The sequence below is a fragment of the Sorex fumeus genome, unplaced genomic scaffold (assembly GCF_029834395.1).
Source record: "Sorex fumeus unplaced genomic scaffold, SorFum_2.1 ptg000015l, whole genome shotgun sequence".
NCBI lineage: Eukaryota > Metazoa > Chordata > Mammalia > Eulipotyphla > Soricidae > Sorex > Sorex fumeus.
The window spans coordinates 21990410-22017761 of NW_026606072.1; positions in this window are offsets into that span (position 1 = coordinate 21990410).

Here is a 27352-nt window from a genome sequence, read left to right on the forward strand (position 1 = left end):
ATGGTATATGATCTTTTTGACGAGTCGTTGGATTCTATTTGCTAATAGTTTGTTCAGGATCTTTGCATCTGGGTTCATCAGGGACATCAGTCTGTAATTCTCTGTCTTTGTGGGATCTCTGTCTGCTTTTGGTATCAGGATAACATTTACTTCATAGAAACTCTTCGGACGTGTTTTTGATAATTAAATTTCATGGAAAAGCTTAAAGAGGATTGGGAGTTTTTCAGTTTTACTCAGGACTCGTCACTCTTGTCTCTGTGCTCAGGATCACTCTTGAAGAGGCTTGGTGGACCCTATGGGGTGCTGGGGATAGAACCTGGGTTGGCAGTATACCAGTAAGCACTACCCTTGTGCTAGCTCTCCAAAAGAGATTTGAATCACCACATGGGAAATTCTCTAAATTTGAGAAAAAAAAGAGGACCAAAAAGAGGAAACCCATGTGACAGAGAGCCTCTAGAAATCTATATATTTTGAGACTTGATGTCTGACGAAAAACATGGACTTCAATTTTACAATTCTGAGTTAATTTTGCCAGCAAGGGAGCTCCAAAGAGGTTTTAGACCATCAGGTGGAATTATGACTCTAGCCAATTCTTTGACTTCAGCTTTGTAAGACTCTGGTCAAAGAATAATAGTCAAGTTCTTTATCCATAACCTAAGTTCTTTGTTCATGTAATATGTTAGATGAAACACTAGGTAAAACAATAGATATTGTTTTAAGTCACTTTGGGGAGAGATATATAACTAAAACAGCAAGATATAATTTCATTTACTTTCATGTAACAGTACTCTGAAGATGAGTAGTCCCCAAAACTAACATGTCATTTATGTTGTCAAACTTTCAGCAGCTCTTAATTTTTTTCTATATTTTACTATATCAACTGATGATTCGAAACAATAATTCAAAATCCAGTATTCTTATCTACTAGTAAACAAAAGAAATAAGGAAATCATGTCAAGACTCCACAATAATTTCAGTAATAACTTCAGTATTTGGAGCACTAAATAATTGAAATCATAGATTACTATAACATATGCCTAGGGGCTGGAGCGATGGCACAGCGAGGAGGGTGTTTGCCCTGCATGTGGCCAACCCGGATTCGATCTCCAGCATTCCATATGGTTTCTCGAACACCACCAGTAGTGCATGAGCCAGAAGTAACCTCTGTGCATCGCCAGGTGTGACCCAAAAAGCCAATATGTATATACCTACATAGGAAAAAATAGGGTTTATTGGGGAGGGTAGTTGTAATTTTTTGTTTTGGGGTCACACCTGGAGGCGGTGAGGGCAGGACAGGGTAACAGAATCCCTCCAGTCCTTGCACATAAAATACATTTGAAATATTGAGCTATTTCTTGAGAGACAAGAGGTATTCTTAATCTATGCCTTGTCCACATTTTATCTATTACAACTGGAAATGAAATGGAATGCTATTACACCTGCCAGGCATAAATTATTTCTCAAATATATAACCATATATTGCACAAGAGTCTATTTGATAATGCTGCTTAGAATAGCCAATTTAAATATAAAAGAATATGTGTAGAATAATAAATTACATTAATATTACCCTGTTGATGTATAAACAAATTTCTTTGTTATATGTATTTTATATTTATAAAGTTTTTCACAATATTTCATTACAGATAATATTCAAACACCAATCCTACCACTGAGCACCTTCCCACCACCATAAGAGGAGAGTGTGTGAAGATCGTTGTATTTCATCCTGGAGCCATTTAAGCCCTTATATAAGAGAATACAAGCACGTATGTTAAAACCAAACAAATATGTGCTACTTGTGCTATGGGCTAGAGTCACATGGCTGAAAATTCAACCACGTGCTCCAGGACATTCTGTGTTGCTCTCTTCTGGGAGCTTTACTTCATAGTTTCCGGATATTTGCCATTGATCATTGATGAGACTACATGGCATGGGGGGTGGGGATGTTTGTGGGTGTAACTGCCAAGCTATCGGAAAACAGGGGAGAAGGCCCAGCAGTCCCGTTCCGAGTGATCTCAGTCAAGAGTCCCACAAATCTGTTTTTTCTGCAGGTTCCCTCATAGTTGAGGCTCATCTGAGCTTGTGGAGGGCAGCCTTGAGCATAGCTGTGGAGGTTTTTGGCTGCTGGGGTTCTGCTTGGGGTGAGGAGGGAAACTCAAGCCACCCTCCTCTGTGGTGCCCCAGTGAAGTGATGTTTAAACACATTTCAACAACTACTGAAGCCTGTTCATTTTTATACAAAGTAAACTAATTCAAACTAATTCAATTAAAGTAGAAGCAATCTAACTTTCCTATTTGCTAATGCTGACATATATAGTTCTATTTCTTTATTAAATATTGGGTATTTTATTTATTGAGAAGTTGAAATTAAGGTCAGGTGAATAATATGAAGTTTTATTTTCTTTATACAAGATACTTAAATTATCTGTTCTATTTGTCAGTGAATTACCTGTACATTATAATTTTAGCTCTACTGTCGGGAAATATGCTTTGAAAATGTATTAATGTAGTGAAAATTATCAAGTTTATGATTCAGACTTGGGATAGTTCCTGTAAGTAGGCTAAAAACCTAACTAAAAATTTATGAATTCTGCGTACATACACTCCCACATAGCTATTTCATTGTTCTTAGTCACTTCCTCTCTAGGACAATATAATGTACAGTACAATGGTCAGATCTGGAACAACCACAAATCAAACTTGTTTTTCTCTCATACAAGTCATAACATTAAATACACTAATCTTATAATTTTGTTTAGAAGAAAATGATACATTTGAAAAGATGTGTTGAACACTATTGCATTCATATGTTTATAAATTAAGACTAACTCAGATACCTATTTCTAAGATAAAACAAATGTATTCATAATATATTCATATAATTATATTCCTATATATAGGAACATGTATGTGCCTATACCTCACAGACATCTATGTAACTACATATATATTTTTGTGTTATAGCAATATAGATAGAAGCAATTTCATTTAAAAAATAGCTTACTAAGGTAGAAATTAACATCTATTTATTCAGTTACTTTTCTATTTGAGTTTATATATAAAAATATAAAAATTAAAGATAGACAAGTAAATACCAATATTAAGAAACAATGGCAAATTTAGTAAAAAAATAAATGTATGTGTACTAATATAAAAAGTGTAAGTATGTAAAAAAACCTTAATTGGTATTGATAAATCCATCAAGATCATTTTAAAAACTCACGAAGTTTAGCTTAAAATAGCAGTAATTGTGGAAAATTAAAAATGAGCTTTCACATATATGTTCTCTTTTTATCAGACCTTATCTTTGTTACATTGGCTGTAAGAAATTATGATGGTTTAAAATTTATAATTTTTTTATTATAATTTGTTAATAATTTGCTTCCTTAATGATTATAATTTTGCACCATTGAAACACCAGTTTTACAGAAAATCCTCTTCTCAAAGAAAAAGTATTCCTGAATTATAAATAATTGAGCCCTATTATTGTCAGTACATGGGTCCAGGGAGCAGGAAAAACTAGAGTAGTTAGCCTTAATTATCTGGATAATTTATTTCTGTCAACCCAGCCTTGGCGCCCTTTCCTTTCAAAACTGAAAAGTTATATTAGAAATTATAGATCATCTTAAAGGAACTATAACATTAGAGACGACATTTCAGCACATTTGTGGGTAAGTTATTTGTACGATGTCACCTTTCCCAGTGAGAGTTGTGCAGCTTTCCTATTCTCCAGTGGAGATTGAGAGAGTAGATGACAGGAGGGTCAGGGGATTCTTCTCTCTCACTTGAAGTCTCCTACCATGCCATCTGCAATCAGATTGTTAGCATGTCAGCTCAGTCTGTCAGAATCCCCTGAGTGCTGCTCAGCCCGCGAAGAGAAAATACCTTGTGTATTGGCTGTGGATGTCCCTTAACAACACCCAGTCACTCAGTCATGCAGCCTAAATGGGGCAGCAGGCAGCACCTTCACACCAAGAATGATAACTGAGCTTTCCATCGATGTGTCTTGACCTTATAAGAAGGGATAGCAAAGGGCCAGGGTGAAGAGCCCAGAAAGGCTTGATTGCTACTAACCTTCCCTTGTCTGTTAAAAATGGCATCTTCTTTTACTCCAGTCAGTCAGAAACAAATGTAATAAAAACAAGCTCTTCTCAGAAAACCAGAAAGGGATGTCGTTATGCAGTGATGAAATGCAACCACTAGATGACACCAAGAGATAGTTTCTATATGTCTGATTAATCTCCCACACTCCATCACCAACTCAAGAATGGGATTCCTGTTAAGGCTTTTATTGAGTTCACTGATGTAGGCCAATTTTGTAATCTAGGGGTTTAGACTTGCCTTACTTTAAGATTTCCTGTTACCTTCTAACTAGGAAGTGAAAATAAAACCAAATGGAAACAAATAACAAATGAGACAACACACTTTAAAAATGCATGTGGGTCATTTGGCATGTTTCTACTACTTTCATTGCTTTTCTTGTTTTTTATTTCATGGGTCAGTCACAGTGGCACAGGTGATATAGGGCCATTCCATGTGGTGCTCAGGGAGCCAGGCATGCCAAGGATCAAAGTCAGCATCACACATGCAAGGCATGAAGATACGAAGCATATCTTTAACCCAATATTTCTACTTTTTTCATATGCACCGTTAGAAATTATTCAAAGGGATTCATTACAATAAATTTAGAAAAGTTCTGTTACTGCTTCTATCACAAACCTTGAAAAAATAAAATTTATCTGTAATAATTCTTATGATTCTACATTTCATAATCCATATCTGAGCAAGATACATCCTATGTGATTTTAAAAAATGTTCCTCTCATACATCCAGGTCAGTAAGAGAAAAGAAATTATAAATGTGAGTAAATTTAACTCAGGTGATTATATTTCCTTTCAAGGACAATTGATGTTTTATCTTGAATTTAATGTTAATGACTCTTTGGCAAATTAAGTAGCAACCTAGAGCCTTAAGCTTTAAAAGTATAGTTTCTCCACTAAATTGTTTTAGTAAGGTGGTATCCATGCAATAGTGATCCCTGAGAACAGAGTCAGGAGTACCTCTGAACAATGCCAGGTGTCATCCAAAAACAAACAAAAATTGAAGTAACACAAGGTAAGACTCAGATATTAGTACTACTTTAATAAAGCATACACACATTCATTAGCTTAAAATTAATATAATAAAAGTTAATATGATAAGAACTACTTTTACAAAAGTGTAAATTATGATTCAGAATATTTTTTGATTTTTATGAATTTGGATTATGTGATCGTCTAAACTTTATGACATTTTCTTAAGTTATAGCAAGATTTTTGACTATTTAAATATTACATATGTTTTGAAATAAAGAGACAAATTTCACATTGGGAAGTTTCTATAAAAATTTTAAATAATTTGCTTATGATGTAGAACCAGGAAGATGAGGTGCATGCTTTTCATATGGGAGGCCTAGATTTGATCCTTGATACCTCATCGTTACCTGTCACTGCTAGGAACAGCCCCCCAAAAAAATAGCAGAGGTAGGCTCTGAACATTGCTAAGTACGGCCAATACAAACAAAGAGAAAAAATTGGTACCTAAACACATTTCATCATTTTTCTTGTTTCCTAAAGGGAAAAATATGGGATTGTACAACTTTAAATCTTTTCTAACACTATAACAATACTTTTTACAGTACTAGGAATGCTAATTTCATTATAAATTTTATGTTATTTCCATAATACAAAGAGATGCCTAAAAGAGTTGGAGTGCATGCTTCATGTGTAGAGCCTTTGGTTTGATCCCTGGTACTAGTCCATCCTAGAAAAACTATGAGAGACCCCATGGCACTAAGAAAGAAGTGATCCCTGTGCACCTTCAAGTGTGGCTCAAAACCAAATGAACAAAAAAAGTGACATAAAAAATATAGAAAATGAGCAACTCCAAGATACATTACTTTAGAATTTTTTTTAATTAAAAAATTGGAGAAAAGCACTTTTATACCAATTTCTTATTCTCCTTATGGTTTTGTTTTTGGTCAATTAACTTTTCATTTATGAAGAAAAATGTGTTCCAAATTAATGAAAATTTTTAAAGACATACACAGCTTATTCTTAAATGTATTAAATGCGTGACAAATAGGATGAAAAACTACACTGTTTTGTAATGCCATGTTAATTCGTGTGTTGAAAGTCATAGAGTAGTATGCAATTCTTTTCTCAATACCAATAACGAGTATTATTTAGAGTCAGGGCAATGTAAAGCAAAGTAGACTGGGTTTTACAACAGTTAAAATGAACATTGTAAAGATAAAAAAATTAAAGTTAGTTTCAATTTATTTTTCACAATTTTCCTATGTCTTAACAACCTTTGTGGTCATTTAAACAGTCATCTTGTTGATTGTATTTGTGGAAAATTTTGAATGATTAGCCATCTGAATTTATTGGGAGACTTCAAAAAGCAGCTTAAAAAATAATTTGGCTAATTTATTTTTCTTCCTTTTAATGTTTTATAGAGATATTTCTTTTTTCCCCCCTCCATTTACAGGTACAGAATTAAAGAACACGTTCACTCACTATATTATTGATGCACTTAAGTGGAGTGTTCCAAAGCATGTAATTACCATGTAGGCTTATGGACCTGAAGTAGCCGCGGATAGTGGTGCTGCATATCCATGATTTGAAGGACATACAGTGATGATTATAGAGGCAGTACTCTACATCCATTCTAGCCCTTTTGTGTTTAGCTGGTTGTCATGGCAAATAATTGGATAGAATTTAAGCCACTTTCTTCCAAGAGGGAAATTCATAATTTTATCCTTCACCTAATTTTGTAGATACTTTGAAAGAATCTTAAAGTTTCTACAGGAATGACGTAGAGCTGTGTGGGAAAAAAAATTTCACATAAGAGTACCTTGGTAATTAGATTTCTGTTTGGAGCAGTAAATATGAAGATTTTTCATTTGTATCAGCTGCATCAATTTTTTTTATCAAAAAGCCACAGTTTTTTTTAGTTTTTTTGTAATAAGAAGCCCACTGTTGTTTGACAGCTTCTGAGAAAGATGGAGAAATGGCATAGAAAATTGAAATCTTATTAAATTTTAGCAAAAAAAGGCATTCAAACTAGAGTTATATCTTGAAAAGGCATAGAGATCTTACAAGGCACTGCAGATGAAGTAAATTGTAAAAAGAAGTTATTTAAGTTAAAAGCATGATCAGATTGCCATAAGGTGGAAAAATCTGTATTAATTGACCCAAGAATATATAAGTAATAATATATTTCATTAGTTATATCTAGTTGTATAATAAGGAGAATCATATCATGTGATGTCTATTATGCACTATATAATCATGTTTTATAGTAGCTCCCTTCTAATTGTAAATTACAGTTATAAAATAAAAATTCAGAATTAAAAGATTTGGTGGCAGGTGATCTTATTCATTTGTGTATAGAGAAACAAAATGTGAAATACAGCAAATAAGATATGAAGATCTTTAGGAGAGGCACTAAAATAAAAGTAAAATTAGTTGACTATCACAGTGTTAGATCTAAACATTTTAAGTTCAGAACAATGTAACAGTTCTAATGCACGTTAAGAAAATTTTTTAAAATTGCCTGACTCAAAGAGCTAGTACAGCAGGTTAGGTGAGTGACCTACATTGGCTCAATATCTGGTACCTTGTATGTTCACCAGGTCACTGCCAGGAGTAATCCCTGAGTACAATGTCAGTAATAAGCCCTAACCACCACCAGGTATGGCCCCAAACCAAAACCAAACCAAACCAAAATATGTAAAATTTGCTTGAAAAATAATCATGAATTTTTTTTATAACTAGATGAAAACCGACTTGGTCTTGGACTTATCTTTGCAAAGAGCAACAGATGAGTAACCAATGAACTTATTTTTTTCTGATAAATTTTCTGATAATTTATTCTGAATTTATGCAAGCACTATGTCATTCTAGTTTTCTGGTGACAGTTTTGATTTTCTTTCATTTTTCTCTTCTTTTTTTCCCCTGTGTGTGTGTGTGTGTGTGTGTGTGTTTTCAGCATTCAAATCAGATTTCCTGCATGCAAAACATGCATCTTAAGTGAGAACAACATATCTTGCCCCTTGTTGATATCTTTATAATTGCAAAACACTGCCTCCCCAAGGAAGTCTAAGGTAGAAATTTAGATGTAATTTTCTTTAATATCATTACAAGTAAGATTGAATTTACATGTGTTATTTCATTTTTTGTACCTCTTTTCTGCCAGTGCTTTTGTGTTTTTTATTTCCTTCTAATGTCTTTCATTGTAGTATTTGTGTAATGGTTTCCTTGGTGAATATAAACAATATCTTAACTTACAACAATTAGTTCAGATTTTATCACTTTAACTTTAATAAGTCATAAAATCATTGATCCTGTATAGTTGCATACTTTCTGTTATATGCTATTGTCTTACAAAATATTGCGCTGGAGCGATAGCACAAAATAATAACTTCATATTTTTGTACAGACAAACAAAATCATAACTATTACTTTTCACAATTGTCCTTTGTCATAAGAGTAAAATGTTACTAAGAAATATATGTTTAGACTATCTTGGAATTAACCTATATATCGTAAATGGTGTTCTTTATTTCTATATTTGCACTTTCAAGCTAGTGTTGAATCATTTTATTTTAGCTCAAATTATATTTATAATACTAATAACAGAACAGGTTTGATAGAAATTTTCTATTTTTAGTGTTATTGTTTAAAAGAAAGTCTCTATTTTGTAGTGTTGTTGTTGGTTTTAATATAACAATGTAATTCATTTCCCTTCATTTTCAGAAACTAGTTTCCTGGCACAGGATTCTTGGGTGACAGATTTCTATATTTTAATAATATAACATGACTTCTCCCTGCCTCTGACCTCCATGATGTATTGAGAAATAATCTGTTTATCTTTTGGAGAATTCTTTATAAACAAGTAGTTCCTCCTAAGGTGCAGCTTTATTTTATTTTATTTTATTTTATTTTATTTTTGGTTTGGGAGCCATTCTCAGGTCTTTCTCCTGGCTCTGTACTCAGGAATTCGATTCCTCCACCCCTCTCGGAGAGCCCGCCAAGCTGCTGAGAGTATCTCGCCCACACGGTAAAACCTGGCAAGCCACCCGTGACATATTCGATACGCCAAACACAGTAACTAGTGTCGCAATGGAGACGTTACTGGGCCCGCTCGAGCAAAATCAATGAACAACTGGAGGACAGTGCCAGTGACACTGATTGTTTTAGGCACTGTAGTTCACAATACTGTTAAAGAAGGGTTCATTGCATTTTCCACCCTTCACCTCTACCATTGCCCTATTGTTTCCGCATATCCTGATCCTTCCACCCTTTCCCTGTGGTAAATTGCTACTGAACCAATTGTAAGTTTCTGTTGCCTTTGAACATTTACTATTCCCCCATTTCATTTCTTTATAAGCCATGTATGAGGGAGATTATTTTGTGTCTATCCCTCTATTTCTGACTTAATAATTCAGCTCATTACTCTCCAGATCCATCCACATAGTGGCAAATTGCATGATTTCATCTTCAAATGTCTTACTGTCCTTTTTTTCACCTTCTAATATCTTTTGGCTCCTATATTCTTTATAAGCTGGTACCTTTAATAGTGTATCCAAGTTCTTTGAGACAATATAGGCATTTTCTTTTCTTTTAAAACCAAAGTTCAAGGATCTCCCTGTCAAGAAGTTTCAGAAATGTCTTGGTTTAACCTTATCAACATTTTTCTGATTCACATGTATATATAGCCTTGGATCCCTAGCAAGGGATCAGGCAATGAATCCAAGTTTTTTAATTAGTTATTTTCTTAAATATATTGTAGCATAGCCCCCAAGTAGACCCCCAAATAGCCCCCAAGTAGACCCAGATTTACATATACTTTTAATTTCTGATTTTTTATATTCTCTAACATGGAATGAATGTTTCTTTGACTTATTTGCTAATTTTATGTATTAACAAAACAATGGGGAACTTCCATTAGTTTACTCAACTTCCAAAGTGCTGAAATAAGACCTTTGTTTTGACTTCATCAACGTCCACTTTATTTTTCCTTCCCACTTTTTAACAAAAATTTAGAAATTTCCAGTCTGTAATAAGTCCCTTGTCTTAGCCCTTTTTATTTGCTATTTGTTTTGTTTTTTCTCTTATAAATAATTACAACATTTTTTGCTATTTTTGTTGTATAATGTTTAGTTTTAAGTAATTCTGAGGACTAGTTTTAAGATACATATGCATATGAATAAAAGATAGTCATATCATGGAATTAGAGAAAAAATATATATCTTATGTAGTCATATGTGTATGAGAATATATGATTATAAATATATGTGCATATTATCCATAGATAGGGGTCCTGATACTAGAGGCTAATTCGAACTAGTCAGGGTCCAAACTTGGCTTTCTGAATTTTACTTATTGGTCTGGAAGCACACTATAGCTTGTACAGGCTAGAATCCAAGTGTGACAAACATTTTTCCTTTCTTTCATTTATCTATAAAATATTGCTAGCATAATGAGATCATGTATTTGGTTTATTGTTTCTTCCTTTCCATTTATATATCCATTGAACCAATTCCTTGAGGGCTATATTCCTCATTCTTAAATTCTATTTGTAATTTCTTTCTATTAAAATTAAAATGCAATTGCATATCATAGATTATTCAATAACTAACCAGATTCTTCCTCCCCATGCTATTATGCCTTCTTACAAACCACATCTTTCAATAAATCAGGATCATTGTAGGAAAATTTCAGTCTTAGTACCAACTCCCCAGAGATACATAAGCTGTAAAGTTTGGGAATATGGCTCTTCTAAATTGCTAATCTTTCCAAGATTTTGTCACCCACTTCAGATTCCTAAGAATCATACTATGTTTCAGTCATTTGATAGAATAGTCCTCATGTAATTAAAAGGTACTATATTAATAAATTGCTTATGACAAGTAGAGGATACAAAATTAAAACACATCAAAGAAAATGATGCACCAGGCAGAATCTGAGAGGGTTCCAGACACGAAACTCTCTTCATGCCCATATTCATTTTACTGTTGGCAACGATGTGTGAGGTTGCACAGGGGGTAATGCCAGCCAAGACAGTTTGCCAAACATTCATTGTCTGACACTTTTATGTGGGCTTCATTATATCTACATGAGTGATTAATTGTCCTCTTGGTTGAATTAAATATCCAGGTCAATTCATATCACATTACCCAAGAACATTCCTCTTAATCACCAGGTTGGGTTCAGAACATGGCCTACTCCAGTCAAAGACCAGCAAAAAGTAGCCTTCTCTAAAACACGTTCTATAAAGTGTGACTCCAAGAAGTCAAGAGTAAAGGTCAGGACAAACATCTTCTTAGACAAAGGGAAATTCTTTTGTTGTTGCTATCGTAACTGTGATGGTGAGAGACAGGCTTCATCAGATGCTACTTAGTGTCATGTAGTACTAGGGATCTAGCCCAGGTTCTCATACATGCAAAGTGTTTGCTCTACTACTGAGCCACATCACCGTCAATATCAAATTCTTTATTACACATGTTAGATGGGACAGACAATGACAATTCTCTAGGAATACATTTTTGAAGGAAACTTCATTTTGTCCCTCCCCTACCCCTGCCCATCACTTGACTATGTTGCTAGTTTTCATTTGTAGAGCTGAAGACTGTGATGGGAATCAATAAGGTCAAAATGTCATGAATCTCTCTTTTTGTCAGAGATTCAGTAACTTATTTTATTAAACAATCCTTGGATTGCTACAAATCTTTTATTAAAATCTGAAAAAGGTTTTTCTTGAACTGAAAAGATCGTACAGTGGGGAAGGTGCTTGCCTTGCATGTGCTAACCAGGGTTTAACTTAAGACATTGTGTAAGATGGCCCTCCAATTCCCTGAGTACAGAATCAAGGGTAAGATTCTGCTTCTGGTGGCTGGGAAGACAGCACAGGAGATAGGATGCTCACTTTAAATACATTCACCCAGTTTTGCTCTCTGGGACTACACAGGGTCTACTGAGAATCGCCAGGAGTGATCCTTGAGTGCCAAGCCAGGAGCAACCCCTGAACACTGATGGAGGTGCCCCCAAAACAAAATGAAACAAAAGGTTGTTCTGCTACTGCATTTCTGCATCTTACATTTAAAAGTGATTAAAAATGTAATAAAACCAATTTTTATCCTACTGTGACTTCATAAGAAGAGTTCCCCTCCTTTAAAATCATATCACCTAACTTTATTTCATTGATTATACAAGGCAAAACTGAGTTGTACCCTAGTGACAACGTGTTTGCCTTGTATATGTGGGGTTAAGATTTCAATCCCTGGCATCAGAGAGGACAAAATCCATATAGTTATATTAGTGAAATTATCTTTCTGGAGTTAATTTTAATAGTATATAAAAAATAGCTATGAGATCATTTTGTTTATGGGAATCCAAGAAGATTAAATGTGAAAACAGAAAACTCATAACTTCGTTATAATCAAATCAAAAGTGTGGGTCTGAGAGATAGCACAACAGGTTGAGTGCTTGCCTTGCACACAGCTGATGCAGTTCAATTCCTGGCATCCCATATGGTCACCTGAGCCCTATTATTCAGGAATGATCTCTGAATACAAAGCCAGGAATTATCCTGAGAACAGCATGTGTGACCCTAAAACAAAACTTAATTTATTAATTTAAGAAAGCTAAAGTATATAATTAAATAGAAATTCACTATTCCAATGTTTAGGATTGGAAATAAATATATTATTATAGAATTAATAATAATAAAAGTGAAATCGACTTCCTAGATATGTATAAATTAAGGAGTACATAATAATATAAAAGCAAAAATTAACCTATCATGAAGAAATTTTTCAAGTTCAGTCAAGACTTATTTCAACATTAAATAAGTTACATCAATTTTACGCAAAGGATGATAAAATGGGATGAACTGAACAAAGGAAATGGAAATGATACTTCCACTATGGAACTGTGTCCATCTAGATAACTCTATTAATCCTTTCTGTGGAAGAACTAGGACAATTATATAAACTAAATTTAGAATATCCATTTTGATTTTTTGGGTTTGTTTTGGGCCCAAACCCAGCAGGGCTCAGGGCTTACTTCTGGCTCTACACTCAGAGATCACTCTTGTCAGTACTCAGGAGACCGTACAGGATGCTGGCAATCAAACCCAGTTTGGCTATATGCAAGTCAAGCACCCTACCTTCTATATAATCACTCCTGCCCCAAAAATATATACTTTAAATCAATCTCTAGTAATATAAAATTTTTAGCTAGAACACTTATAAACCTCATAATCAAGGGCTGGAGAAATAGCATAGGAGGGAAGGTGTTTGTCTTGCATGCAGTCAGCCTTAGTTCAATTTCCAGCATCACACGGAACTCCCTAAGCATGCCTGGACTCATTCCTGAACAGAGAGTCTAGAATAGCCTCTGAGTACCATTGCATATGACTCAATAATCTCCTCCAAACTGTAATAAACTGTCACTGTCACTATCCTCCCATTGTTCATCAATTTGCTCAAGCGGGCCCAGTAACGTCTCCATTGTGACAATTGTTACTGTGTTTGGCATATGGAATACACCATGGGGAGCTTGTCAGGCGGGCAAGATACTCTCAGTAGCTTGCCAGGCTGTCTGAGAGGGGCAGAGGAATCGAACTGGGGTCGGCCATGTTGGCGATTTGTAAGGCAAATGCCCTATGCACTGTGCTATCACTCCAGTCCCAGTAAAAAACTATGCATCACAAATATTTCATGTTTAAAGAAATGTTGTGAATGGTTCTAAGCCTCATCCTAAGAAAATGTATATGAACTCTTCTGAAAACTATGGGACGTTCTAAACTGGCAAAATGGTTTATTTAATGTATATATTATCAATGTAGCTCTTTGAAAATCCTTTAATGGTTAAATTATACGTACAAACCTTTCTGCTAAGAAACTGATTTCCTTAAAATCTAGTATAGGCCTCTATATTCACTCTGCCCATTTCAATTAAAAGTAGCATTGGTTTCCCCATACCTGTAGCCCATCTCTTTAGTTATTGTCATTCTATTTGGTAGTTTGCGTGTGTTTATGTGACCTAAAATTATTAAGAATCAAGCAATATAGCAACCAACAGGTTAACATAGAGTTGGGAAAGAAAATGGGAGTGGTCAAGAATAAAGAACACACTCAGAGAGGATCTATGTAAATGAAAGGGAAGAATCACAGTAATGTGACTACAGTCACCATAAGTTCAGTTACTATATATCTGTTTTTAAAGCAGTGACATACCGACTTTATGACAAGTCTTCAGTCCCTTGATGTTCCACATGGCACCAAAGCAGACATCCTGCGACTGAAAATTCTTTGAAGTTTCTGCTTATAGCATTTAAGTTTACTCCTAGTTTTCTTCTCACAGCTAAGTTTCCTTAGATGCTGTCCTTTGGCTTGTTTTCATCATCAAATGTACGTTCCTTTAACGAATTGTGGTCTTAATCTCTGATTATCATCTTGTCTACTTTCAAGCTTCCCTCAAGTCAAGAATCTTCCACATCATTTGTCTTTTCTGTGTGGTCAAGGTGTTTGGGAAAGAATATTTTATGTATTATTTATAAATATCTTGGAGGCACCTAAAGTTTCAGTTTGGATATCCACCAAACTTGCTAAAAATGGAAGAACTGACAGCATCAAATATAGATGATATAAGAAAGCAACTAAAGCTAAAGCTATATTACATGGCTTGTAAATGTGTGGATTCATAGGATGTTTATACAATCATAAGACTGTGTGGAAGTACCTTTACAGCCATTAAATTTTTATTATCTAAAATGTTTAACTAGGAGAATGGTAAATTTGAACATTTTCAAAAGTGAAAATACACTCAATATTTATGGTTTAAAAATTATGGAAAAATTGCAGACTGTTATTTCAAAATTAATGATCAGCAATTTGCTTGTACAATTGATCCATCATTTATTTCATGAAGATAAGGAATTTTCTTTGTTGTTCTATTATGATCAATTTAACTATGAACCAAAATAACTGAACCATGATTTAAGATATATGTGTGCCAAAGGTACGAATATCTCCACTTTTTATGTCCCTTTTTAAAAATACTTTTTTATCGAATCACCTTGAAAATATTCCAACACCCATCCCTCCCCCAGTGTACATTTCTCAGCACCAGTGTCCCCAGGCTCACTCCCATTATCCACCACCCTTCACTCCCTACCTGCCTCTATGGCAGGAGCTCTCTCTCTCTCTCTCTCTCTCTCTCTCTCTCTCTCTCTCTCTCTCTCTCTCTCTCTTCTCTCTCTCTCTCTCAGCATTGTGGTTTGCAATATTGATACTGAAAAGTTATCTCAATATTCCTTTACCTATTTTAACATTCAGTTCTTGTCCATCATGATCATTCCCAGTTATTATTGTCATACTGGTCTCTTCTCTATTATGTCACTTTTATTAAACATTTTACAACTTGAGAAACTATGACAATAGTGATGCACATAAATAAAATAATTTAGTTTTGAACTCTTACCACAGTAATAAAAACACTTTGAAAGTTTAAAACACATAATTTCTGATACAAAGTAAAAATCAGCAAGCCACTGAGCTGGTTAGATTCCCCAGCACCTCATATATTTCCCCAAGCACCTCCAGGGGTCACGGATGAGCACAGATTCAGGAAGAATCTGTAAGCACCACTGAGTCAAAAAATAACTGCCTCTATCCCCTCCAACAAATAAATGTTACTGGGAAGGAGCAGTAAAATTGCTAGTATTAATTAGTATCAATATCAATGTACATGTCTACAAGTGTTTGTCTACCTATCTTCTTGTGATCAAACCCTTTAGAACCCGTGGTACAGGGGTTTTCTAGTGGAGGTGCTGACCCCGAATGTACCTTTAGTCTTAGAAAGGGTCAGAAATATTTCAAACTAGATACAGGCCCAACATGTGCCTTTTATCTTGTAAAGAGTTGGTACTAATTTAAACATTAAAATCACAAAAATGTAATGCTTTGTTACTGTTCCCATTTTGATTAATGTATCAGGGCCTAAAAACTATCAGCCCCTTACCATAATTTAGTCTCTCTCTCTCTCTCTCTCTCTCTCTCTCTCTCTCTCTCTCTCTCTCTCTCTCTCTCTCTCTTATGCTGTGGTTTCAGATCAAAATAAAATGAAATTTGACTAATTGGCATGCTCCTGTTTGGAGCTATGCCCTCCTTTGCTAGTCATCAACAACAGAGGAAATTATAAGTTCACTGTATTTTATCACTTCACTTTATCTGTCAAAATGTTGTTTTAAGAGGATACGCCTGCTGTTTTTAAGACTTTCTGCTTCCCAGTCAAGGTCTTTGTACAGAAAATGGTACAGTTGTGCCTTTTTTCTCCCTTGCTACCAGGGACAGAGGAGAAGGTAGGTAACTGTCTGTGAACTGACTGAGAACTTCAATAACTCCCACAGGAAGAACTGGTAGGGAATTTGTATTTTTGGCCATGAATCCAGGGCTTTCATTTTAAGTTTCAGGGTGCGTCGTACAGTTGAGTGCTGATTGAATGGGGGCACGGGAGGCTCTAGGGATCAAGCTGTGACATTTTGCTGAGCCTGAAGGCTGCTCACAGTCATTACAGCACAGGCGTCGCTGACTGCTACTTCAGGGGACACGGGGAGAAGGAGGTTGTGCTTCTGAGTGTGGGTGGTCGAATAAACTCTTTTAGCAGCAGCAGTTGGTCTATTTAGCCTGAAAAAGAGACCACCAGTGGCCCCCAAAGTGCTAAAAAAATTGCAATCAATTTTAAAAATATATATTATATTACATAAAAGACTGTAAGAGTGAGTGCTGAGCATTGCTCCACAGAATTACCAGCTGCTAAATGAGGCAGTCACATGCAGCCAAGCGGGATTTATCAGTAACCCAGAGAATTTTCTAGATCTCCTACCACTCTAGCCTTCTCTCTGGGAGAAAAGTAAATAAAAAGACTAAACAAAGCACAAATAGAAGCAGAAAGCAAAGACACAAGCAAGTTCAGGGAAAAATGATTGAAGGCATCTAGTGAAATGTACCAGTCTTGGTGTTTATTCTTTAATTGTAAATGGTTTAAGAGTTTGATTTTAAAGAGAATACCTGGCACACTGTCCATACTTTTAGATTGGAATTAACAACCAACTTCTGTTTGGAGCCCCTAAGTAACAATTAGGAACTTCACCCCTATCAATTTATTGATTAAAGTAAATAAAATCTAGAGAAAATCTTCTGACATGAAGCTTTAAGCTTAGTAACTGTGTTCTTGGTCATATTTTATAAACAATAGATTGGCATTTGTCTTAATGTGTTACATACTATTTATATTCTGCTTTCTTGCAAGCATCCACTAATTAATGCATAGAAGATCATGATATGAGTCTGACACAGTACTTATACTACTAGGTGTCAAAGTGATGAACTCATCAGACATGGTCCCTTCCTCAAGGCATTGATTGCTTTATTTAATAAATCTTCTTTACTTAATTATATTCCAAGTATATATAGTAGCTAAATATAACAAGTTATAAATCCTGAATGAAAATTCATAAGGTATACAAAGTACATTTAAAACTTTGAAATATTTTTGGATATATAGTCAATACATTGAATTAGTAACAAATTTAAACAGTTTTTAAAATCTGGATTTTTCCAATAGGGGATCACATCTTCTAGCATAAATCTGTGGAAATGTGTTTGAAAGTAATTGTAGAATTACAAGATATGATGACTTTCAACTTAATTGAAATGTCTATGAAAATTGTTTCAAAGTAGATATAACAATTTCAATTTCATTTCGGCTCCTCAGTGAAAATTAACTTTTGAAACAATGAAGAAATGTTTTAGGTAGAACAACAGTGATAAGTTAGGAAAAAAGAATAGTTTTATTTGCCAACATGTAATCAAAGCCAAGATTTTCCTTCTGGTCTCGACATTGTAAGAAAAACTCAAGGAAATGCTGAAGGAATTAATGTTTGCTCTCTCCTGGGAAAGAAAGGCAGAGAACAAGAGGTACCTTTAAAAATTTAAAGAATTTTGAATAGGAGGTCAAGTTATATATATTTTGTATCGTTCCAAATGAAAATTTGGAAGCGCAAATGGAAATGGAAAATTAGAAATTAGATACTTGATTCCAGTGATCAAAGTGAAGTAAAAAGAGTTTGAAAATGTTAGACTTACATTATACTGGGTAGGTCTTTAAAAGTAAGGAAAAACAAAGCCTAAAACACTCCATGGAAATACCATTACACATCAGACTGTGAGCCCCCATACCTCTTATCAAGCAAAAAGAGAAAATTATTAGCTATAAAGATACAGCAATAAACCAGAAACCAAAGAAGTTGAACACTGAAGAGCTCAAATAAAAATGATGAAGTTACAAAAAATAATAATAATAAAGAATGATTAGAATGAAAGAATTATTGTAATATCTAAGACAAACAGGGACTATATTCAATGATAAATAGGTATAGAAAGGACAAGAATTGAGTAAGGAAAGGTGAGGGCCACACCTTGTAATGTTTGAGACTTGCTTCTCTCTCTCAGATCAGGGGTAATCCTGAGAATGCTCAAGGACCATGTACAGTGCCAGAGATTGAACCAGGCAAGCGTTTTACCTGCTGTACTAACTGGTAGGGCATTTGCCTTGCACAAGGCCAACACGGCCGACCCAAGTTCGATTTCTCCACCCCTCTCAGAGAGCCCGGCAAGCTACCGAGAGTATCTCACCAGCATGGCAAAGCCTGGCAAGCTACCCATGACGTATTCGATATGCCAAACACAGTAACAACAAGTCTCACAATGTTACTGGGCCCTCTCGAGCAAATTGATGAACAACAGGAAGACAGTGACAGTTTCATATCTATCAGTTTGTGATGTACATTTTTAATCTAGAGAAACAACTGTGTTTCTTTATAAAACTCAATCTCTGTAAGTAGGTAACATATCTAAATCTGAAAGTGCATGTAATTTTAGTACTCTGTAATTTTAATTTTTGAAGAAGTTTGACATTGATGGTAGGTTTGGAGTTAGAACACTGAATATCTGAATCTCTCTTATCAATAACATTGAGAATCATGATGCCTAACTTTTACAAAGAAATTTAAAAAAATAAAGAGAGAGAGAATTTTCAAAATATACTGTTTATACCACAATGGGTAGTGCGTTTACCTTGCATGCAGCTGACCTGGGCTCGATTCTTCTGCCCCTCTCAGAGAACCCAGCAAGCTACCGAGAGTATCTCTACCACATAGCAAAGCCTGGCAAGCTACCTGTGACGTATTCTATATGCCAAAAACAGTAAGAACAAGTCTCACAATTTGTTGTGAGATGTTACTGGTGCCCGCTCGAGCAAATCTATAAACAATGGGAGGACAGTGCTACAGTGCTACTCTCTTTATAGAGGGACCCTTTATTGACCCCCATTGCAATTGCAAATATTTGGTGTATAGGCAGATAACTATTACCTATGAAACTCAGAAACAAAATGAGTTTCTTTAGAGCAGTGTTTATATAGTCAGATTTTTGGGTCTTTAATCTCTCTTCGCATTGAAAAACATTGTGTATTTAAACATTCTAAACAATAGCAGCAGCAATAATAAAACAAATAAACATATGACACTCCTGTGTTAGACTCATGGTAAGACTTGGAAAGAAAATTTCCATTCATCCGAAGGTGTCACATTCACATTCTCTCCACAGTTCTAAAACAGAACAAGCAATACACCTTTAGAAGACTTTGGTTAAATACAAAGCATTGGTCAAAGAAGAGCTACTCTACTGTTTATTGTGACTGGGTTTTTCAACTATTCTTTGAGTCCCCCTAACTTGAGGTTTCATAGGTCACTCAGGTGAAAGTGACCTCTAGGGGGATAAATGTCAGAACACCTAGACAGAATTTTGGCGGGTGTTCTCTAAAACCACTCAATGATTCATTGACATCCATTTTATTCTGTTGACCGCTCAACACACACAGAATAGGCTCATTCAGATGTCAAGTACATGCTGACAAAGGCCAGCTTAGTGGTGAGTGGCTGTGCTTTAAAACTCCTTTAAACAGATTTATCCCTTCATCTGATGCAAATGCTTAAAGGTTTTGGACAAATACCATAAAAACAGTTATGGTCACAAGATTTTTCAGAGTTAACATAACCACTATTTGTACTAAAAGTAAAAAATAATATTTTGAATCAATAACATTTTTTATTTTCAAGATGTTAATGCAGTAATCTAGAATAAAATTAATTGTGTTATACCAAAGAAGAGTAGTTTTGCTCCTTTCAGAGTTTAATGTGAAAAATAAAATATTTGATTTGCTTTTAGTCTATTACTTTTGATAATTTCCTGACAAAAACAGCTGAGTTATTAATGTGAATCAAACTGAGCAAGGCAATTTTCAGACAAGATTATAAAAAATATAATTTTTATATTATATTTAAATGAATAATAAATATATTTATTTTTATAAGTGAATGAATAACTAGATTAATTTAAAAGTAAGATCATTTTCACACATTTGTGATTTAAGTATAGTCTCAAGGAATCAGTAAAATAATTCTCAAGATGTTTTACTGATATTCACACAGTACATATTATACCCAATAAATTTTACTTACAGAGAAAATAATCGAGGTGGTTTATTCTTTAATAATTTATTTTTTTAAATTTTATCTTTTTTTCTAATTTTTATGCTGATGAATAATTACAGTATAAATGTATGTGATGAGCAGCATACTACATTTTCAGGAATTTTGTTTTGCTTTCGTTTTCTTTCTATTGTTGAATAAATGTGTCATTGCTTTTTTTTGTTTTTGTTTTTGTTTTTTGGGTCACACCCTGTTATTCACAGGGGTTACTCCTGGCTCTACACCCAGAAATTACTCCTGGCAGTGCTCAGGGGACCATATAGAATGTCAGGAATCAAACCAAGTCAGCTTTGTGCAAGGCAAATGCCCTACTCACTGTATTATCACTCCAACCCCAAACATGTTATTTTCAATTTGATTCTGATGACAATCAACCAAGTAATTATGTTTCTGTTATTTTCTTTGGTGAACTCACTATTTTCCCCCTGTGACATGACTGTATCTGTCTCACATGAATATTGTATGCCATAGTAAATTTTTTAAATATCTGAAATTTTATTCTAAGATTTATGATGAAAAGATTAAGAAACTATCTTCCACGTATAGAAATTATGCCCTATCATTTTCAATTCAATATTGCATAAACCTAAAGCAACATTACTCTTCTCCACAATTGTCATTTTTAATAATTTGCAAATAGTACTTAGCAATAGAAAGTTAGACCTATAGAATACCACCATATACTATTTGAAACATCATGTTGAATGCTAATTTATCACATGACTTACAATAATTACAGTTTATGGTAAAAAAGAGATCATTTTATCAAGGGAACAATAATGTTGATTAAAATATAGATATGTATTTTCTACATTTATCTGCAGATCATTTATCTTCAACCATTGAACTTACTGATTGTCCAGCTTGTCCATATTTCAATGTCATTTCTACCTTCCAGTTGGCTGTAACTTTAGGTAACGCACATAAACTCTCTGTGTCCAAGTTTCTTCATTTCCCCAAAATATGTGTCAATTATCATTTTCCCCATGGGGTTGAAGTAGAATTAAACAAATTAATATAAACAATATATACAGAAAAATGATTGAAATTGAATGATCTAGATGTTTGTTATTATTTTAAGTGCATTTTTATAACATTGATTATATATGAAAGTCATTCAAACAACACATTCTTCAGACTTTTCCCCCTATTGTTTCTTCAGTGAAAATTTGAAACCCAGATGTTTAGTAAACATATGAATCATAACAGAGGAATAAAATTGAGGTATTTTAAAAGGAGAATAAAAGTAGTGATGGGAAAAGGAAGATTTAAAACAATTTAGCTATGCCAATACATGAAATAAGAGGTACTAAATTTTCTCTTTATTCTAGATTTTGTAGTCTTTAAACTCTCTGTTTCCATGTAGAGAGAATTCTGTCTCTACAATTCTACCTTTGTAGTAAGAAAGCTGCAACTGATAACATATAAATTAATGAACATGATTGTATTGCCGTAAGATTTTATTTGCAAAAAGCAGCAGAATTTTAAATTTGGCCCTTCCGGCTTTAGTTTTCTATCCCTGCAATAGATTATCCAATGTTACAAACAGTGATCGAACTCTTTTCTATATCGCTGTCCTTTATTTTGATGTTTGAATACTGGAAGGGGTTGATGGACGTTTTCAGAAAGAAATCAGACACAAATAAAACTGATACGATTGTAGCAGAGAGGCCAAGAGATAGTACAGAGGGGAAGGCACTTGCCTTGGATGCTGCTGACCAGGAGTGATCTCTGAGCACAGAGACAGTAGAAAACAAAAGGACAATGACAAGAAAAGAATATAGCAGATCCTTGAAAAAATATCAAGCATATACAAAAATTACCTTTATAACTAACTCCTGAGCGCTTAGAAAAGACAGGTATGACTATACTTAAAATTAAATTATTTTAAAAGACTGTGAAAGAATCTGGCACAACTTCATTAAATGTTCAAATAATTTTATCCAGTAATTACACACATAACTAAACTCCTAAATATCCTAACATAATTCCATATGTATCAACTGATTTATATGTGTGTGATTTCCAAGTATGATATTCAAAGGCATAGATTTACATGTATTCCCTTTATGTTTGTTTTTTATTTCTTTACATATAAATATATGCAGTTTCTTCGATGGCAGTTGATAACCTTTAATATAAGATAATAAACTTCTTGTATGCATTTGTTTTACTCTATCTTTAAAATCTGAAATTAATTGCATGATTTGGTATAGTTAGAATACTAACATCAAGAATTGTAGAGAAATCCAATAAAACTAAACTAGAGGCGTTGTAAATAAGTAAAATGTTTTGAGATCCTATAACATTACTTTTGAACAGCATAACTTAAGTGAGTATGATCTGACCTATTCTATAACTTCCCGAGTAAGCAGAAGTTCTAGTCAAAATAGAACAAGCCTACATTCATGGGGAAACATTCACACAATATTCAATGAAAAAGGGCCAGGGAAGACATTTTATTCTTTGGGGAAGAGACAATAACCTGCTGACCATTTTATTTTTTTCTCCTCAAATTCCAAGTGATCTGTGATATTATGACTATTAAGCATTCATTGAATGCCAACAGCAGGGGTACTTAGAGCACCTCATTCATGTTTATGGGAACATTTGTTATGGAAAATATCTCTTTAGTGATGGATGTGATTTTATGCAACCTTCTGTTAGACAAGAAGTAGTGTCTCAAGAAGATCTCTCCTAGCATATACATTGTTATGGACAATCTTACAAGATAAAATTCATCCCCACACCACCAAAAAAAGGCATTCAATTACTGCACCTTTCATATTTTTTTCCTTCTTTTCATCTTTCAGTTTCTTTAGTCGATTCTGTTCTTATATATACACATGCTCTATTTTATTCTTTGTCTCACTTTCCATATTTATCATTCTCTTATTCTACGGCTTACATGCAGTATTTCTGAATTGCTCCAGAGTAAGTCTCAGATATGCTCACATTTATTTTTCTCATAGACTTCTTTTAGTTTATAGATTTGCCAATTCATTAAAAGAAAAAAAAAAGAAGCAATTAATATGAAGCTAAATTCTGGAAAGGTATACGTCTAATAGTTCAATTTCAATTTAATATTATTTTTTTCAAAGTGTTTTCTAAAGAGAGAGGATCATTAGGAAAAAATAAATATTGATAATTTGCACTTTGGGGAATTCATCTGCCTATAGTATTGTTCTTCACTTCTTATGGAAGCTTTTTATTTTTGACATAGTAAAAAGAACCTTTAGTTGTATTTTTTTGCATCAGAAAGACAAAAGTATTGCCAAGGTGATGACTACTCATTCTAAACAAAACCCCAGGTTCTATAACCTCTCACTGTCTGTTGTCCTAACTCACACTGATCAAATTGTGTGCAACTGCCTCTCTTCAGATACATAGAGCAAGAATAATTTTTATCTTAGTTTATTTTAGCCTAAGAGCCCACAAATTTTACTTTTGTTTTTTCCCCTTTTGACCTTGATGTCCCAGTATCTGATCCTTGCTATGTGACCTCTCCTAACCCTGCAGCCAGGGAGAGGGAACTAAGAATTCACCAAAGCTGATCTCTTTTCTCTAAGGAGACAGCTGTTCACTTCTTAGAATCTTTTGCCCCAAGCACTGACAACTAGAAACTTGCTTCTAATGTGGTTACAAATTTTGATCCAGCTGGTGACTCCTTTTCAACAATGAAGGTTACTATGAGTCCCATGATAGCAGTTATAATTGAAACCATGTTCTACAGTACTTTGGGGTCCCCGATGCTGACCCTTTAGCCTCATTCTAGGCCCAAGCATATGCTTGCTACCAAATGTATCTCTGTCCTTGTTTCTCTCTTTCTCTTGATCTCTTATTATGTATCACACATACCAGAGTAAAATAAATCTAAAACTATTAATCTGGACTACCATTTATTTTTTAGTTTTCTAACATTTTCTAAGCTTTTTTTTTTGCAAGATGCAGAGTTTATTTTTTGTCTTAAACTTAGCACTTGTCAGACTTGAAATACCATTTTATCAATTCCCAATTTACTTTAAAACTATGACATATTTTTTGCTGTAACATTCAATAAAAATGTCTAAATTTCTAAGAATAATGACTGAGAATTGGAAATATAATACAATAAAATTTTAACAAGTTTTCCACCTTACGCTGTCACTATCACTGTCCTCCCGTTGTTCATCGATTTGCTCGAGCGGGCCCAGTAACATTGTGAGACTTGTTACTGTGTTTGTCATATCGAATACGTAGCTTGCCAGGCTTTGCCGTGCAGGTGACATACTCTTGGGAACTTGCCAGTCTCTACGAGAGGGGTGGAGGAATCAAACTTGGGTTGACCATGTTGGCTGCATGCAAGGCAAAGGCACTACCTGCTGTGCTATCTCTCCAGCCCACCACCTTACACAATCAATGTAAATATTTTATTAGATATTAATTGGAAGTAATGAAATTTAGCTTAGTGATTAAATTTTTACATTTAGTTCTGGTGACCATTTTTGTAGAATAAGTAGGAATAGCATAAATTAGGTATAGATTTTATAGTTGATAAAAATATTATGATAATTTCAAAACTTATTTTTATTTTAAGAGGTAAAAGAGGACATAGAAAATTCCATAGGTTAGTGGGAATTGAAGATCAGATTTTCACACAAGTATTTGAAGGTAATATGATCACTTGATCACTTGATCACTTGACTTCCCATTAATCGTCGATTTGCTCGAGCGGGCGTCAGTAACGTCTCCATTTGTCCCTGTCGCGTGCTAGTGTAGCCCAATGGCGTCTATTCATTCTAGGAACATGAAGAGCCTCAAACTGATCATTCATGATCTTGATGAAGAAGTCTGACCATCTGGTAGGTGGGCGGCCACCCGGTCTTTTGACATCCCGTGGAATCCAGTCAGTAATGGCTCTAGTCCAGCAGTCGTCTCTAAATCTCATTACATGACCAGCCCATCTGATTTTTGACTCCTTTGCAAACGAGACAGCATCCCTGATTCTTGATCGTCGATGGAGGTCAGAACTCCGGATTCTTTCTCTCATTTGAGTGAAACATGATACTCCAAGCATAGCTCTTTCAATTCCTCTTTGGGAGACCCCAATAGAGTTCTCATCCTGTTTGTGTAGGGCCCAGATCTCTGAGGCATATGTTAATACAGGAAGAACAGTGGAATCAAAGAGATGTGCCCAGAGCTGGAAGTTCTTTGTCCTCTTAGCTATTTCTTCTATGCTCTTGAAGGCGTTCCAAGCTGCTCTCTTCCTCCTGTGCAGCTCGTGTGCCAGGTCATTTGTCATGTTGACTTCTCCACCTAGGTACACATAGCTGTTGCATTCGGAGATGGTCGTTCCGTTGAGAGCGAATGGGGCGTCAGGAACGAGGCTGTATCTCATAAACATTGTCTTCGTAAGATTCAGCTGTAGTCCTACCTTTCCACACTCACGGTCAAAGTCAGCCAGCATTTGTTCCGCTTGGCTGATGTTTGGTGTTATTAAAACAATATCATCAGCAAAGCGGAGGTGGTGTAGTTGCCGACCATCTACCTTCACTCCCATTCATTCCCATTCCAGTCATTGCTTGATGTTCTTGAGGGTGGCACTGAAAAGTTTTGGTGAAATGGTATCACCCTGCCGAACCCCTCTCTTGACATCAATGATTACTTCTTTGTAGAATGGTGAGATCTTGGTAGTGAATCCACAATACAGCTCACGGAGGATCCTGATGTACTGAGTTTGAATGCCCTGAATGGGTAGGGCTTCAATGACTGCTTCTGTCTCAACAGAATCAAAGGCCTTCTTTAAATCAATGAACGTTAGACAGAGCGGCATCTTGAACTCCCAAGAAACCTCGATGAGCTTGGTTATCATGTGGATATGGTCGATGGTGCTGAATCCTTTGAGGAACCTGGCTTGCTCGCATGGTTGTCCTTCATCTAGTGTTCTGCCCATCCTATTCAGGATGACTCGAGTGAACAACTTGTAGATGACAGACAAAATAGGCAGATCAGGCAATAGTTGCCAATATCGTGGATGTCTCCCTTCTTGTACAGTAAAAGATTTTTCACACAAGTATTGAAGGTAATATGATATGAGCTACTAAATTTTTATCTTATATTTCAAACTCACATAAATTAAACAATTATGACTATATACATAAAATGTTTTTCATTTATCATAAAGACAATTTATTAAGGAATATTATTAATTTGTAATCAGAACTATGTACTTTTCTTTTGAATGATTGCTAAGTATAAGTTATGAAAAACTTCAAAAGGGGTAGATAGAACCCCACAAATGCCATCTATTAACTTAATATTCACTTCCTGTTTGCACATTGAGTAAAATAAAAATCAGATTTAGTTACCACTGAAAAAGCACTTTTGTAAAAAATATAAAGAAAGTTTTTAATTGAGGAAAATTGCTCATGAAGGAAAAGTTGGCTTTAATATTTTACTGAAGCAGTGTTTTGGTATTTTTTCATATTGTTAAAAAATTTCAATTAAATATATTTTTCATTCCTATTAATCAAAAAATTACAAGTATTCTATCATAACTAGAAAAAAAAACCTTATAGTGTGTTTAAGATTGGTGATGTCTACACCAAATAAATAAAGAGACAAACACTTCTTCAGCACCACATGACCTAGGTGAGGAAGTTCATCTCACTGGTAATGGAAGAATAAGGAATATGTTGGAGTCAAGTTC